The 12,159-nt window shown below is 39.3% G+C and overlaps 1 protein-coding gene across 6 annotated transcripts in view; it reads right to left on the minus strand.

The window, feature by feature from the left end:
• Positions 1-12,159, minus strand: part of EPSTI1 (epithelial stromal interaction 1) — a 307,624-nt gene that overhangs the window by 18,239 nt on the left and 277,226 nt on the right. The window lies entirely within an intron of this gene.

Here is a 12,159-nt window from a genome sequence, read left to right on the forward strand (position 1 = left end):
GCATGGGAGAAACCACCCCCGAGATCCAATCACCTCCCACCTCGTCCCTTGACATGTGGGGATTATGAGGATTACAATTTGAGATGAGATTTGGGTAGGGACACAGATCCAAACCATATCATGTTCAGAGGCAAAATGTTGCGGGGAGAGAGAATAGCAAGTGCAAAGGCTCTAAGGCAGGAGCATGCCTGGTGTGTTCAAGAAGATATATGTATGGGGGCGGGGAGAGAAAGAGTAGTAGGAGATGAGGTTACAGCATCAAAAGGCATGGAGCCAAGGGATGGCACCCTCCAGATCATGTAGAGCCTTGCAGTTCATTCTAGAAATTTTCACTTTTGTGTTTCTGTGTGATGGGGTCTCACTTTCACCCAGGATGGAGTACAGTGACATGATCCTAGCTCACTGCAGCCTCAAACTCCTGGATTCAAGCAATCCTCCTGCCTCAGCCCCTTAGTAGGTGGGACTACAGGCATGGACTACCATGCCTGGCTAATTTTTTAAATTTTTTGTAGAGACAGGGTTTTTATGTTGCCCATGCTGGTCTTGAACTCCTTGGGCTCAAGCAATCATCCCACTTTGGCCTCCCAAAGTACTGGGATTACAGTCATAGCCACCAAGCCTGGCCTGAGACTTTGGCTTTAATATGAGTGAAATATAAAGAACTTGCAGAGGTTTGAGCAGGGCAGTGACATTCTCTGATTTAGAGTGTGGAGAATGGGCTGCAGTGATAAAAGCAGGGATAGTAGGAAAAAGCTGTCATCCAGTAGAGATGATTGTGGCGGCTGGGACCAGGTGGTAGCTTGGAAGTGATAAGAAGTGGTTGGGTTCTATATATATTTTGAGGGTAGAGTCTACAAAATTTTCTTAGTAGATTGGGTGTAGGATGTGAAAGCACAAAAGAATTAAAGGATGATTCCAAGGTTGTTGGCCTGATACAAAGGAAATTTGGAGGCAGATAAGGAAAGTCTTGAAAGTCAGGCAGGAAGGTTTGGATCTTTTGATGTAAACAAAGAAAAGGCATTTTAGGTTTGTGAGTAGCAAAATTTGGGGATTGTGAAGTGAGGAAAAAGATGCTGTAGGTAGATTAATCTGGTACCATACAGAGAAGACAGTGCTAGATCAGATAGGAGTGCTGATGTAAGAAGGTATCCAAATCAGCTCCCAGGAGCAGTAACCTCCAGGAATGGCTCAAGCCAAGTGTGAAAAAGGAGAGATTGAGAGGAAAGTTCAGAAGTGGACAATGAGGAAGAAGAAAGATGGCAAAGGGTACATTTTGCTTGGAATTAAAGTTTACTTTGCAGTGATGAAAAGCATTGTTGCAGCCATCCAGGTGGTTCAGGGAGAGGTCTGGTTTGTGCATCTTTTAAGCAGAAGATGTAAAGATCTCTTGGAAATGAGTAGGAAAAAAATGACAATGTGGACCCACTGTAGAGATTTGCTCCTTAGTCTCTTTGGTTTCATGCTGCTTTGGTTTAGATAGATAATGTTTCAATGGCAAGTAGAGGAACAGAAGGATACACAGATTCACTCATTTAGACTGAAGTAAGCTTAAAATAAATTGACTATGCTTAGCAATAAAGAAATAAATGGAGCTAATCCACTGATAAAAAAAGATATGCTTTGACCTTATCAGAGCAGCAGTAATAATCCCTTACCTTTATAAAGTACAACATGATAGAAATAAAACTGTGCTTGAAGATTTCAAAACAGTAAAGTGTATTTTTATAGCCCAAACCACATTTTATTCTAGGTATGCATTCTAAATTAAGCCTTTTATGAAAAGAATAACAACAATGATAACAAAAAGGTTATATATATCTATATGTATCATTCTTCTCTTGAGAAGCAAAAGCTCCTCATTCATTCCTGGCTTTCTTTCCTCCTGGTTAAATAAAGAACAATTCGAATTAGCCAGTAACTTGTCTTATTTATAAGAGTGAGAACTCATGAGTTCACTCATAAAGTAAAATCCAAGCTTCTTAGGTTGTCTCAAGGCCCCAACCGTCTGCCCCTGCCTGCCTCTCCACAATCATCTCAAGCCATTTTCCCCTTACTAGTGGGACTTCAGTCACATAGCCCTCCTAACTTCACAAACACTCCAGGCTTTTCCTGTATTGGGTCCTTCATCCACATGCTGTTTCCTCTCTTGCACGGCTCCTTCCAACTCCTTCACGTGGATCTCCTTTTTGTAACACTCAGGTTCTAGGCTAGAAACAGAATTCATACCACATGGACCAAGTTGAAGAGACTTCAGAGGCAAGGGCTGGGTTAGGGACAAATAATAAATGCGTCACAGGGTGAACCCCAAAACTGGAGAACTTGCAGGGGTTTGAGCAGGACAATGACATTGTCTGACTTAGGTTTTAACAGTCACCTCCTCACAAAGGCCTTTCTTGATCATTTTGTCTATGAAGGTCACTTCCAGAACTTTCAGCTGGGGAGGCCATAGAGGTTCTTGGCTTTGTGCGGAAGGAATTCCAGAGCGAGCTGGCAGAGTGAAGCGAAAGCAAGTCTATTAAGAAAGTAAAGGAATAAAAGGATGGCTACTCCACAGGCAGAGCAGCTCCCCAGGCTGCTGGTTGGTGTTTTTATGGTGATTTCTTCATCACATGCTAAACAAGGGGTGGATTATTTATAAATTTTTTGGAAAAAAGGTGGGGGATTCCCAGAATTGAGGGGGTTCCTCCCCGTTTCAGATCATATAGGGTAACTTCCCAGTGTTGCCGTGGCATTTGTAAACTGTCATGGTGCTGATGGGAGTGACTTTGAGCACACGAATATATTATAGTTAGTATAAAATGAGCAGTGAGGGCGACTGGGATTGCTATCATCACCATCTTGGTTTTGGCTGGCCTCTTTACTGCACCCAGTTTTATCAGCAGCATCTTTGTGACCTGTATCTTGTGAAACCAGCCTTGCCAACTCCTTTCTCAAAGGGTGAGACACTCAGAGACTAGCAACACCCCGAAGCCATGATCGGCCTGTGGGCTGAAGAAGTAAAGAGAGGAAGGAAGTGGCACTGTCTGAGCCCATTATGATCCGGAACCCTGGGGAAGGCTCTTCCAATGGGAGCTGCCTTGGGGAGGGATACAGCTACAGACACAGGTGTAATATCAAATCATGGGACACCCTGATCTCTATCCTCCTGCCCTCAATCTTTAGCTGCTGTCTCACTTTGTCAGAACCCACCAGCAAGCCTGAGGTCAAGGGAGCACAGGGAACGCGATCTTCAGGATCCGGGCCCCGCCCCCAGCATGAGGAAGGTCGAGAAAGGCAGAGAATAGAGTGCAATCTCTAAATGGAGGTTAAGTGGCACACTCTTCTTTACTTCTCTATTTATCACCTCCTCACAAAGGCCTTTCTTGACCATCCTGTGTATGAAGGTCACTTCTAGAACTTTCAACACCGTTCTTTCTCAGCTGTGATGATAGATGAGTCTAATTATTTATTTATTCGAATGCTCTTTCCTTCTAATAGATGCTAAGCAGTGTAAAGAAAGGGACCTGCTGCTTTGCTCAATACTGGATAATTGGTGGCTGGCTCATAGCAAATACTGAAAATATCTGTGGAAAGGAAAGGGAGGAAAAAAGAAAGAAGGAAAAGAGGAAAGAAGGAGAAAGGAATGTTCCTTTAAAAAGGAGAAAGATTTGTGTGTGTGCCTGTGTGTGTAATTTCAAACTCTTCACCTATCACATTAAAAACAAAACAGAAATGTTAAAAAATAAAATAATGAGAGAAAAATGTAGCAACCAAGTTGGGGAAAAGTGACAAAATAGTATGTATGGATTACTTATTTAGTACTGGTCACTCTTGCATGCTATGTCACTTAATTCCTGTGACAGTCCTGCAAGGCAGGGAGCATTATTCCCATTTTATATACGAGTAAACTGAGTTTCAGAGATGCTAAGTGGCTTATTAATGTTGCTTAGGTCTTAGGTGGTATTCAAGTCAGTTCAGATGAATTAAAAACTGGAACTCCCGTGATTAACTCTTGAGTATTCTGGGTATTGTGTGGACACATTCAGGGCCCTGTGTACCGTTTTTCTTTTTCAAAAAACTCAGCAATGTGTTCCTCAGGCTTTTATCTTAAAACATAATATCTATCTAAAAGTGACTTTTGTGAAAAGCAATTCAGCGAGATGTTTTGTTTACGGGGGGAGAAGCAAAACCAACCATGCTATAAAGATGTTCCTCCTTGAGAATAAAAGTAGAAGAGTAATAGATTGGATGTTAATTGAGGCAGATGCCTGTGAGGATAATTTGAAGTAATCTGTGAGCAATAAAGCAAAGCGAGCACTCTTTCCCCTCCTCAAGCATCATCCACCTGATACATGTTCTTTCTTACAGTTGCAAGATGAGGAAAAATCCACAATGCAAAGCTCTTTGCTTGGTCCAAAAAGAGATTCTTTCAAACCAACCAACTACTCGAAGTTCTTAAGGTTTACATGACATAAACAATGTACAAAATATACCTCACTTCATTGTCATTCAATTTTTTCAATATGCATCAAATATCCACAGCATTCAGTGTGTTAGGAGCCTGGAGTGAGCACACATCTAGTGTGAAACCAAGATTTAAAAATTCAAATTATGTGTGTGTGTGTGTGTGTGTGTGTGTGTAGACAGAGAGAGAATGACTAGAAGTAATAACTTGCATAAGTAGCATACAGATATAAATACAGCAGAGAGAAATATGTTGGGGCATTGGAGTGTTTCTATTATCTTTTCCATTTCATTCTAAATTATTATTCATTATATTACACTAATTATTCATAACATTATTATTCTATTTCCCTCATTTCAAAATGTTAGGGTAGTCTAATTTTGACTGAGAATTTTCTCAACATAAGTTTTAATTTTGTTTTAAGCATAAGGTAAGTTATAATTTTTATTTTTCTTTGTTAAACATTAAAAGTAAATGTTGGCCTATTGCTTTGCACTGAAAACTCACAGAGTGTAATACCAAGACTTGGGAAGGTTATACTGATTTGATTTACTAACTGATGCTAATGAGATAATTTGAGCTTCCTAAAATTCTGCCTTTATTTACTTAAAAAAAACAAACGCTTGCTGGCTTTTTATATTGTCTCAAATTAGAATTCTTAGTGAAAAATTTACTTTCAAAATTTACCTACCAAAAAGTTATTTACCGATTTCTAAATAATAAGTAAATATTTGAAATGATTGACTGAAGCGCAAGGCTTGTACCATATTGGACAATACATCTCAGCTCTATCCATTGCTATTTACCATTCTACTTGGTTTGTAGTTCTCTACATGGATAAACAGGAAATCTTAAGAACAGGCTCTTCTTCTAGTAAAGCTGTAACAGACTGTGTTTCCCAAAGATAGCTGCACCAATATGCATATGAACTTTTCCTCCCTCCAAGGTCCTGGGACGGTGTCTCTTTTTGTCAAATTTAGTCAGAGCCTCGTGACTCTTCCAACCAACAGACCAATATGCCTGAAGGAATGCTATTTGACTTCTGAGTCTAGGTCATAACAGTGATTCAGCTTTTGCATTGCTTCCTCTCTCTCTCCCTCTTTCTCCCTTTCTCTCAGTTGCTTGTTCTTGAAACCCAGCCTCTTGGCTGTGAAGAAGCCTAAACTAGTTCATATGGAGAAGCTACATGAAGAGGCCCACATGTAGAGGAATGGAGGTTCCCAGCCAACAGCCAGCATCAATCACCAGCCATGTGAGTGAACAAGCCTTTAGTTGCCCCCACTGCCTTTTCACTGCCCTGGCCCACACCTAGTCGGGTAGAAATGAAATATTTTCATTGAGCCCAGGCAGGGTGCAGATTCATGAGCAAAATAAATACTAGGATTGCTCTAAGCTAAGTTTTGTTGTGGTTTGTTGCACACAGTAACTGCTACAATAACATTACCCATTAGAGAGCTTATTCAAATTAATTGGCTAAAGGCCTATTCACATTTTTTCTAAACACAGAGATAACCAAGTATTTAACACTCCACAACTTTCCCACTGCCCATTAGAATTCGTAAGCAAATAGGAATCACAGTTTGGGATCAGCATCCTAAGATGACCCAACTCAGCACTATTTTCTAATAGTGATAAGGAGATAATTTAAGAGAGAGTAAGATTTTTTTTCAAAGAACCTCCAACATTTGGTCTAAAACATTGTAGTTCCCCTGCCAACTTCTTATTGATAAATGTATCTTATACTTTAAAAAAATGTATTTATGCTTTTAGCTAAAACATTTCTTAGATTAATACCGTACAAAAGAATACATTTAAGATGTAAGTACTGGTTTTTGTGTTTGGGGATTTGGCTAACTAGTTCACATCGACCCTATCCATATCAGTCTCTTTCTGGTCTCTTATAGCTGTGTCCACTGGCATTTCCCATTTCTAAAGCCTAATCTCTTATTCTGTCCTTAAACAGTGTTTTATAAATCTCCTCATCTAATTAAGCATCATCTCTGAACTCTTCTAGCTCTGTCATGTTTTTCTTAAGTTCCAATAACTGGAATTTTATAGAGTTTTCAATTCGCATTCAATTCCCTAACACATATTTATCCATTGCCAACTGTGTGTCAAGCACATTGTAGGAAAACAACAATTAACAAAAAAGAGACAACAGACAAAGTCTCTGGTCTCATAAAATTGACCATCTGGTTGGGGAAAACATGAATTAGATAACAATATAAATATTTAATTTCAAGCATAGATAAGAGCTATGAAGGAAAAACAGACAGCTATGAGATGATGTAACAGATGGATGTTGTACTTATTGCCCATTTATTCAACAGGTTGAACTCAGTAAAGTGCAAGTAGAGAACAGCTTTTTTCTTTCTCAGCCCTATCTTTTTAAACCTGTGTTATTTAATTGTTCTTCTTTGACCCTCATTAAAATTTTGGGCAGACCTCAGGCCTTTTTGAATCACTTTCAGATATTAAGTATTTAGAGTAGTCTAGTATCACAATCTTAATTTCTCACTTATTTTAAGGCTTTTCCCCTTTTGTAGTTGACTTAGCCTTAGAAGCCTGTACCAGGGAAGTGGGCATGGGAATTTCCTTCTTGTTTCCTGTTCCACCTCCTCTCCCTTGGTTAGAGGACATCCCTATGCTCTCTGGGTTTAGATCTTGTTGGGAGAGGGTAAAGACTTCCTTTGTCTGTTTTTCCTTCCATTGATCTTTCTGGTGATGTATACCACTTTGCGGGGCAGGGCTGTTGGAACAGGTCAAACAAATGTCCCCAGGAAGTAGTGGACAGGGCTGCTAGACTCTTTCCTAATATACATGGATTACAGCTCACATACTACCTTTGCTTCCATGTACCTGGTTTTATGGAATCTTCACAACATTTCATTCCAATTCATCTTTGTTGATGCAATATTTAGCTCTCAGGAAGGTCTAATATTGTTTGCAGTGATGATAATATCTTGCCACTTCCTCATTTGGATAATTTATAGATATGTTAAATAAAATGGGTACTACTTCCTGTGTCTTGGCAAGCTCTATCCTTACATTATTACATCCAACTTTTTGTGCTCTTAACTTCTTCTCCAAATCAATCCTCCCAGACAAAACTTTTTTTTTTTTCCAAATCAGCGATAATGGCTTTTTTTTTTTTTTAGTTTTGCTCTTGTTGTCCAGGCTGGAGTGCAATGGCATGATCTCAGCTCACTGAAACCACTACCTCCCAGGTTCAAGCGATTCTCCTGCCTCAGCCTCCCAAGTAGCTAGGATTACAGGCGCCCACCACTGTGCCCAGCTAATTTTTTGTATTTTTTAGTAGAGATAGGGTTTCACCATGTTAGCCAGGCTGTCTTGAACTCCAGACCTCAGGTGATCCGCCCACCTCGGCCTCCCAAAGTGGTGGGATTATAGGCGTGAGCCACTGTGCCCAGCCGATGACTCCTTTTTAATTGCACTGGGGGTGAAAGATTCTCAACTTTTCTTTTTAGACTAAATAATTTACATTCAGCAGTTAATACAATCCCCTTCCTTATTTATTCCTTCAGAAAAAAAACAAAGAATTAGTCAGATTTGTATTCTCCATCTAAAAACCACATAGTTTTCCTCTAGATAAGTTCTCAATAATCCTACTCTTTGTTATCAGTCTACCCATTTGCTAATATTGAAAAAACCCAATACGTAGGTATTCTAAAATCCTAGGGTCCCAACTATACCCTCGTCCATGAGCCACTCATTGGCAAACCACAGTCCTGAGGCATTGGGATCATTTGTAGTGAAGGTTGTAAGTTTTGGTCAATAGTTGCATAATTTCACTCTTAACTTTGTTCAAAACTTTCTTGGAGTAGTACTTCCTGAGTCAGCGTGGTGAGTCGGGAGGTTTTGGTGAACAAACCTGGGTTCAGATGCTGGCTTTACCACTTGGATATATCGTACTATAGGCACTCAATAATGGTAGCTGTTATTGTTATTATTTTCTATACTAAGTTCATAAAATAGCTCTAGAATATTCTGGATAATAATTGGAATTAGGAATATCAACTTTTCCGATTCAAGTGTTAATCTGGGAGTGGACATTATGTTAAATTCACCACTAGGAGCAAATTAGCCTATTAGTTGCATGAACATTAATGCTCATTTAATATTCCCAGGTTAATAAGCCTGGACTTGCCCTTGGGCTTGCATAAGTAAATAATAATAGTAACACCATAGGTAGGGAGAGACCACTGTTAGAACCAAATCCTGAAAGGAAGGCTGCTGATCTGGGATCTCTATGCATGAATATGGAATCCTTCTTGTCCAGATATTTGTCTACAATAACATCTGGAAGAATTGAAGCTTTATGAACACAGTGTGAAAGAGAATCATGAATTTACTCCATAAAATGTATATTTTATGTATTTGAGCATATAAAGAATAATTTATATAATGAAACAGAATATGACAGTGTTCTCATAATTTCCCATTTTCCATCCCTGCTAGTTGGAATCTATGCACATTTAAGAGACTTTCTCTTTGGTTTTGATGAATTTCTCTTCTTCTTCAGTCAACCATGTTCTAGTAACCCTTCTCTGACTAATGTGTCACACGTTTCTCAAGGCTGATGTAGTCACATAAGAAATTTTTCAATAGAATTCTCAAATAAGATTTTTTTCAATGTTACCCATAAGGGAGTTTTGTATCTTCCAACAGGCTCTGCAAATGGCTCCCACTAGTCACTTATCAGTCAGCCTAGGAATGTCACAGCCTTGCTGTCTACCCTGAGCAGCACTGTGTAATCAGCCTTCTGTCCCTATGGGTCCTGTCTAAACTGTGAAGAAGTGATGAGGCTTTTACCTACTTTCCAGCATGAAAAGTATTTTTATGACTGATGCTCCAAACTGAAAATAGATTCCCCTTTGAGCAGAAACATGGATGTTGCTATGCTTTCATGTTAATTCCATTAAGGTTCCGACCAGGCTGCTCAGTTCATCTTATACCCGCTCTAACGTGACTTGCCTTTTAAGGTTCAGTGTGTCCCAGAAAATATCTCCTGAGATGCTTATTGAAAAATAATTCCAAGGTAAGGCACACTGGGCAGTACTGCATTGCATACCATTCCCTTGGAAATCCTTATTGCACATTAGGGACTTACAGGCTCTGGTATGTCCTACAGTAAAGGCACTTGGCTTAACCTAAGCTTTCCCCAACTTAATTTGAGCTGGCAATTGAATTCATGTATTTTATTTTTGCAAAATACCCGTTAGCCTTTTTGGAGACTTATCTCCTTTTGGACACATTGGGAATGCTGGTGTAGGATTTTAAGGTAAAATGCACTGTCATAAAAACACTCAGCTAAACATCACAACATTTCTGAGATGCATTCATGGGCGAGAATCTAATTTTACAGAAGAAACTGATTCTTCCAGTAGTTAAGTAATAAACAGACAGCTTTCATGTTGGCAGCATCCGGTTAACTACTCTGCAGGCTGAAAGAAATGCTGATGTGGCATCACGTTTGTAAGAAATATGAATTGGTTTGTTGAAAAAGAAAATATCCCATCTGCTGAGACTCTGTGTGTGTGTTAGTGTGTGTACATGCACTTATTTCTGAGTGCATAAGCTTGAGTTGATCCCAACTAAGATTCTGAAAAGATGAGGATTGTTGAACTCAATGCATGGTCTGGCAGCATGGCCAAGTCCAGTCCCCCAGACCTGTGCTTTCAGAGCCTCCAACATCACAGAAGTCATTATGTTTTGTGGCCTGAGAAATAGGAGGTTACTGGTTTGAGCACAAGCCCAGAAACACAGACCCTCTTGGTACTAATCCAGTACTCACAGCACTTAAGAAAATTTAAAGATAGAACCTCTGTCAGTAATTTGGACACCAATCAGAGAAAACAAGCCATTGGTTTCTTTCTATTTTATTTTCCTCTGATTCATGAGAACTATGGTGCCACGTTGAACCTTACGTCTCTTACATAGGCAACCCCAGTTGTCAGATGCAACCAGACATCCATGGCAGAATTTCCCTTTGTGAAAAGTAACTTACCAAAAGGATGTGTGGTTTGAAAAGTTCTTCCATGTCAGTCAGCAACCCAAGTGCCTGACTTCCCATTGCAGCTTATTAACAGGCAAAAGTCTCGTTAAGCTGGAAATGTCCTCGATACAGTCCTTCCAGAGCTTCTGCTGACGGAGCTTCAGCAATTCAACTGTTTTTTATCACTTTAAGTGATCTTTTAGCACAGCTTCACTGCTTTCGTAGCTAAAAGCTCTTTAGAATGAGGCTATTTTACCCAAATCCTAGTCTGATGAATATGCTTACATGCTTACTATACAGGAATTTTAGTAGGTAGAGTTCATGTTTTCATTATTTCTAAACTTATTGGAATAACTCATGGAAAGGGAGAACTGCAAACTTCTGGGATACTTATTTTTCTTTATTAGACTATATGTACATTTATAGATCTGGAGACCTGAGTTTAGAATCCAACTGGATCTCATAAAACATCAAGTTAAATCCTGATTCAGTTTGACACTTGTGTTCAGTTATCTAACATGGAGAAATGAAATGTATCGTTAGGGTAACCTAGGGTATTCTGACATCAAAGAGATGGGCAAATAAAAAGATCTGAAAGATATTTTTGAAAGCAGGGAGATTTCGTTTTGATTATGACACTAACAAAGCCTGTATGTTAATGCTAAAATGCACCTGAGACTCGTAGACAAATAGCTCCTGAGCCCAGCTCCCCGGCCACTCATTGCTGTTCTTTTTTAACAAATCCCTCCCTTCTTTTCCTTTACAACTGACCTCTTGAATAATTAGATATAAAACGTGATTTATATCTAAGTATAATTAGATGTAATATGTGCTACAAATGTCTGGTGCTGTGTGGAGAGTCTTATCAAGGACGCTGACTTGTCAAAAGTCACATAGCTGTTAGATGGCAGAGCTAAAATAAACTCTCTTAATTCTCTTGTTTAGAATATTTCCTACTCTGCCACCCTGCCTTCCTATGTTGATGAAACCGAGAAAGTGAGGGGTAAAGATGAAGGTGAGGAAAGGTGTATATAGCAGAAAAGAGATGACTGTGTGACTTGCAAAATAGGTGGAGAATAAAGAATTGGAGCAGCTACCCATAATATCTAGATTAAAAACACAAACACATTAGGATAATTGGAAGATGCTAAGTTGCTTACAGTAAGTGTATAATCAAATTGAATAAGTCTCCCCTTATCTGAGGGAGGATACATTCCAAGACCCCAGTTGATGCCTGAAACAGTGACTAGTACCAAACTCTATATATACCAATTTTTCCTATGGTAAAGTTTAATTCATAAATGTATAAATTAGGCACAGTGAGAGATTAACAATAGTAACTAATACAGTGATGCATTGTTAATGATGGGGATATGTTCAGAGACGCTTGTCGTTAGGCAACTTCATCATTTTGCGAACACTGTAGAGTATACTTACACAGATCTTGATGGTATAGCCTGCTACACATCTAGGCTATATGTGTAGCCTACTACTCATAGGCTACGAACCTGTACAGCATGTTACTGCACCCAACACTGTAGACAACTGTAACATAATGGTAAGTATTTGTGTAACTAAACATAGAAAAGGTACAGTAAAAATAGCGTATAAAAGATTTAAAATGGTCCACCTGTATAGGGCACTTACCATGAATGGAACTTGCAGGGCTGGAAGTTGCTCTGGGTGAGTCAGTGAGTGA

Source organism: Macaca fascicularis, chromosome 17 (genome assembly GCF_037993035.2).
Source record: "Macaca fascicularis isolate 582-1 chromosome 17, T2T-MFA8v1.1".
Classification (NCBI taxonomy): Eukaryota; Metazoa; Chordata; class Mammalia; order Primates; family Cercopithecidae; genus Macaca; species Macaca fascicularis.